Consider the following 6,112-nt stretch of genomic DNA (forward strand, 5'->3'; position numbering starts at 1 on the left):
AAGGAGTAGCACGGAAAGTGCTCCGTGCACAATGGGCCAAAACCTCTCTTTAGCTATTAAGGCAACTCTCTAGCCATTCATCCACAACGTTGTGTGGAGAACAGCTGTTTCCTCTCGTAATCTCTCATTAACAGGTCCCAGTCCCCTGACTGAGGAGATCAGAAGTTGTTTCATTCCAGGTGTAGGGTAAAAAACCTTACTTTCCCAGACAAGAATCACTCCAGCCCCTTCCGCACATGCAGAATAATGCACATTCAATCCACTTCCAATGCACTTTGCAGCTGTGTGGAATAGCCAAATCCACTTGCAGACAATTGTGAAAGTGGATTGAAAATGCATTATTCTGCATGTGCGGAAGGGGCCTTAGTGTTATCTTTTTTTTAAAAAAATAATATTAATCTAATTACTCTAAATAAATTAGAATCACACATGTATAGATGACATTAGGATGTGACAAAGGCATTCAAAGAACTCACCAAAGGTGATCAACTGGGGGGGGGAGGGGGGGAGGGGGTTGACGAAAGTAAATAAAATAAGGAATACGTTATTTCAGGAGCGTTCTGGTTGCCTGGCAGCTGAAGGTGGAAAATTACTTGTCTACAAAAGTCCAGGGTTGGGGTGGCATCATCCTCAGCAATTTATTACTCCTCATTATTCATGCCAGTCTAGCCAACCCAGGTCGCTGGCAGAGAAGACGGTAAACACTCTTTCCCATTTGGGGCCTTCCCAAGTGCTGCAGGGAGCCATGAAATCAACCAAGAGGAAATCGGGGTGTGTATTGACTGATGGGAATTGGCATGTCCCAAGAGATGCAAGCATGGAGTTGCTGAGAGTCAATTAAATGGGGGGAGGGGGGTTGTTTCCTATTCAAGCCTTCCCCATTGTCTCATTTTTTTGTTCATCCTTCCTGTCCCACTCTTCTGCTTCTAAAAAAAGGATCCCAAACATGCGGTTGAAGGCGTTCTGGAGCTGGAAAGAGAGCTGGAAGAATCTGGAGGACATTGGCAGGATGTTTTGCCTCACGAAGGCCTCGCTGGCAGGTAATTTCCCTCATCATGATGTAGGAAATATTAGACTGTGAGGCGAAATGGCCAGCGTCTAAGTGTCTAGACTAGAGCAGTGGTGGCGAACCTATGGCACGGGTGCCAGCTGTGGCACTCAGAGCCCTCTCCGTGGGCACACGCAAACAGAGTCGCCCCCACCCTCCCACACACATCTAGGCTGGCCTGGGCCGCTGGGCTCGATTATTAGCATTAAACCTAAGACCTAGGCTCATTCCGCACATGCAGAATAATGCACTTTCAAACTGCTTTCAGAGCTCTTTGAAGCTGTGCGGAATGGCAAAATCCGCTTGCAAACAGTTGTGAAAGTGGTTTGAAAACACATTATTTTGCGTGTGCGGAAGGGGCCCTCGTTTTGGGGAAGCAGTGTAGGTAACCCTGTTAAGCGCTGTTCAACCCCACTGATTTTCATGCAAAGTACTAAAGCGCGATCCTTTACCTGAGAGTAAGCTCGGTTACTGACAATGGTGCTTGCTTCTGAGTAAACCCTCCTAGGGTCGTGATTCACCCGTTGGAAGCGTTGCATGGTTGCTTCAAAGCAAATCCACTGACTACCACCCAAGCTTACTCCCAAGTAATGCATGCCTCGGAGCCAACCGTTTTTTCTAAACTAAAACCTCAGTATTCAGGTTAAATTGCTGTGTTGGCACTTTGCGATAAATAAGTGGGTTTGGGGTTGCAATTTGGGCACTCGGACTCAAAAAGGTTTGCTATCACTGGACTAGAGCATAGGTGTCAAACTCAGGCCCTCCGGTTGTTCATGGACTACCATTCCCAGCAGCCCCTGCTAGCATGGCCAGTTGGCCCTGCTGGTGTAACATCTAACTGTGGGTTCTGTGGGGCAGAACCTGGAATGAGTTTGCAACAACAATTTTTACAAACAAAATGGTTTACTTTCTTTACACATAACATATAACATCAACATTTTACATCACATTTCAAGGTCCTGTTCAGGTTGCATTTTCAAGTCCTTATCTTTACAGTCTACTGATACTGCCAAGTCCAATTCTTCTTTGCAAGTGGGTTGGCTCCTGAAGACTCCAAGGGCTTGATGAACAGGATGCAACATGATGAAGGTTTCCAGGAGAACTCTCACCCATGACAACCACAAAAAGAAACCCTGAAACAATAAACTCCGACATTTACAACATAGCAAAAACAAACAACTACCTTCCCAGTAGTTCCCAACAATATTGCAGTTACCTTAACAAGGTGTTAAGGGCTTATACAAACCAAGGTCCGAGTCTGGTAGCCTTGTCTCCTCCAACTACATGAGGTCTGCTGCCTCCTGCTGCTCTGAGTCTCCACCCCTTACTGGGTCAACCCATTCTGAGCATGGGGGTTACACTGGCATGGGCTGATGGGAATCGTAGTCCATGAACACCCGGAGGGCCTGAGTTTGACACCTATGGTCTAGAGCAGGGGTCAGCAACCTTTACCACTCAAAGAGCCATTTGGACCCGTTTTCCACAGCCCCGAAGATCAACAGAGCCGCCTCCAGTTCAGCCCTTCCACTCACCTTTCCTTCCAGCGCTGGGAGGCAGCTGCAGAGGAAACCCTCCTGCCCGCTTCTGCTCCATGGGACAGAGGGGATGAGCGCCATGGCCTGCCTTGGTGCCGCTTACCTGCAGCGCAGAGGCTTCAGGCAGGGGAATCTCCTTCGCCTGATGGAGCAGAGGGGGGATGGCAGCTGCTCTGGAGGAACACGCCCATGCTACCTTCCTCCGGGGTCGGGCGAGACAGTCCTTCCGCCTCCAGAGCAGCGCTGGAAGGAGAGGTGGAGTGAGGGGACGTGAAAATCGGCTCTCATGCACGGAGTCAGCCTCTCTGGTTCGCCCTCGACTCACCTTTTCCTTCCAGCTGCTCTGAGGGCTGGAGGACGCTACCCTCCACCTTCCAGGCCACGGGAGCCGAAAGTGCAAGGTTGAAAGATGACAGGGCTCCAGAGCCGCAGGTTGCAGACCCCTGGTCTAGAGGAAACAAACACAAGTCTGAAGTGAGAGCTGTCACGTACATATTGTTGATATAATTGTGTCTTGAATGAACAAGTGTACTATCGAGGAAAACAAGGAATATGTGGCATGCTCTTTACCATGACTCTGCTCTTCTGCCTGCTACGAGTTCTGCTGGGTCATACCAGGTATGTATCATACCTGGTACTGTGTCATCATCTGACACTTTAACAGTATGAGTTTACCTCCAGGGACAAGGGGTACCCCTTTGTCCCTCGGCTGTTCTTCCGTCACATGGGCGCAAAATTGGCCCCCCATGTGACTCAGGAAGTCCTGCTGCCTCATCGCTGCCTCTCAACCTATCCGCCAGGCTGGGGCCGAGGGGCATGCAAAACGATGAGGCTGCAGGTCTTCCTGCTGCCTCCAAGACTCTCCCTCCCCAGTCAGAAGAGACTGCAGGCTGCCGGGTAGGAGCCCAGCCGGCAGGGGGAGGGGAGGTGGGCACCCTAGACCTTGCCCATGTCCATGGTGGCATGAGCGGGGTAAAGGTCAGTGGGGGGTGGAGCCGGGGGGCGGTGGGGCAGAGCCTGGGGGGGCATCCTGGAGACAATTTGTCTCCGGGCGCCATTTACCCATGGTGCGCCTCTGCACTTTAACTAGCCGCAGACAGACCCTTGGCTCAATAAGAAATAGGGGGTTCCACCCAGCAGCTAGGCCAGGCGGTGGTCAATTCTGACACCGGACCAATCACCTTCAGACAACTGTGTGGTGGCAAAAAGGCAACCAATCAGGTATTTGCAAAGTTCAGTTGCCTGCTTGAAAGCCTGCATTTAAAAGTGTCTTTCAAATGTGTCCTTTGGGCATTGTTTTTTGGCTAACTACGGCACGTCGTCCCGCTACTACTGCAATGAAAGCTTATCTGCTCCTTTGAACCAATCTACGTGTCTCTGTGTGACTGGGAGACTGTTGGAATTTTCCAACAATATCACCTCCAAAAGGAGGAACCTTTAGATGCCAAATGTCATTTTCTGCCTTCTTTCCTCCAGGGGTATTATTTCTTGGATTTCTGCCTACCAGCTTTTAAATCGCTCCCTCTAGCTGTCCCTTCAATATAAGAACATAAGAACATAAGAACAAGCCAGCTGGATCAGACCAGAGTCCATCTAGTCCAGCTCTCTGTTACTCGCAGTGGCCCACCAGGTGCCATTGGGAGCTCACATGCAGGATGTGAAAGCAATGGCCTTCTGCGGCTGTTGCTCCCGAGCACCTGGTCTGTTAAGGCATTTGCAATCTCAGATCAAAGAGGATCAAGATCAACTTCTCCTCCATAAATCTATCCAAGCCCCTTTAAAAGCTATCCAGATTATCAATTTGACCTGCAGCAATTATCAGGAGAAAAATGAAATGAAAACAGCCGTGAATTAAGACAGTTTTTAAAAGAAAATATATCGCTAAAAACACCTGTACCAGCTTTTGAAAATTCAATCGAACAGCCCTCACTGTCAGGAAGTTCTTCCTGATGTTTAGGTGGAATCCCTTTTCCTTCCCCTTGAACCCATGACTCCTGGTCCTAGTCTCTAGAGCAGCAGAAAACAAGCTTGCTCCCTCCCCAACACGACATCCCTTCAAATATTTTTAAACATGGCTATCATGTCACCCCTTAACCTTCGCTTCTCCAGACTAAACATCCCCAGCTCCCTAAGTCTCTCCCCGTAGGGCGTGGATTCCAGACCTTTCACCATTTTGTCTGCCCTCCTCTGGACCCGTTCCAGCTTGTCGATATCAATCTGTCAAGATGTTGAAATGAACACCGCAGCTCTGTCATGAGAATGACACAAACGTGTGGGTAGGGTTGAAAGCAGGGATTCAAATGTAGGTTTGAAGCCCCTGTCGAAAGTTTGTTGGTTTTTCTTCACGCATTTTAGCTGGGCGTGGGGGGGGGGAGGACTCTAAAACTCAGGTTGGAATCATCTCGTGAGTTCGGGAAACTTCAGGAAGTTTGCAAAGTTATGATCCTGTTTCCACAGGAAAGCATGCCGAGCTTCGGGGAAAAGAGGGAGGCCACCTGGCCACAATCCGGCAATGCTTCAAGAGCAAGACCCATTTCTCAGGGGCTCAGGAGAGTTCTCTGGGGAAATCTGGCCACCGCCAGGAAGATCTAAAGGTAACTAACTTTCTTACAATTCCAGAGTGGTGTTTGCAGCAAAAACTCAGACCTAGGCTGCTGCCAGACCATCCCTCCCCACCAATTTTATGGTTGCCCACTGTGACAAATGCCCTTATAAGGCATTCAGTTTCCAGGGTGAGAGTCTGCCCTAAAGGGATTAAGCCCTGGCCAGCCCTGATTGGCTAGAGGCTTAACCCCTTTAGGGCAGACTCTCACCCTGGAAACTGAATGCCTTATAAGGGCATTCGTCACACCCACCTCCAGGAAATCTCCCAAAAGTTGATGTTTAGAAGGATCTCTATAAACACATGATAGTTGAGATTTTTTTAAAAATCATATTACGAGAAAAAGTTTGATTTATTTGAGACTATTGTTTATTTGGAAAAGTACATCATTTCTTATGCCCAGTGGTGGGATTCGGCCGGTTCGCACCACTTCGGCAGAACCGGTTGCTAAAATGGTGCTTGTAAACAACCAGTTGTTAAATTATTTGAATCCCACCAACGGAACCGATTGTTAAATTACTTGAACGCCACCCCTGCTTCGGCCCCTTCTGCACATGCAGAAGAATGCACTTTCAATCCACTTTCAATTCACTTGGTTTGCAAGTGGATTTGGCTATTCCGCACAGTTGCAAAGTGCACTGAAAATGGATTGAAAGTGCATTATTCTGCATGTGCGGAAGGGCCCTTGCAAGGTGGTTTTTGAACCCACCTGGAGGTTGGCAACTTTATCTGGTGTTTGTTTCTCTGCAGCCGACCTTTGTGCAGAAGGAAGAGAGATGTTTATCTGGGGGCCTCAGGCTGCAAAACATCTCTGGCTTTCTAGCCATGTGGTAACTTCGAATCATAACTTAGTTATGCTTCCGTGCTGCTTTTTGACCATTAGCGTTTACTCTGAGATTAAGTCGCAAGGTTGAGTCTTGGGCAGTT

Source organism: Sphaerodactylus townsendi, linkage group LG15, assembly GCF_021028975.2.
Source record: "Sphaerodactylus townsendi isolate TG3544 linkage group LG15, MPM_Stown_v2.3, whole genome shotgun sequence".
Classification (NCBI taxonomy): domain Eukaryota; kingdom Metazoa; phylum Chordata; class Lepidosauria; order Squamata; family Sphaerodactylidae; genus Sphaerodactylus; species Sphaerodactylus townsendi.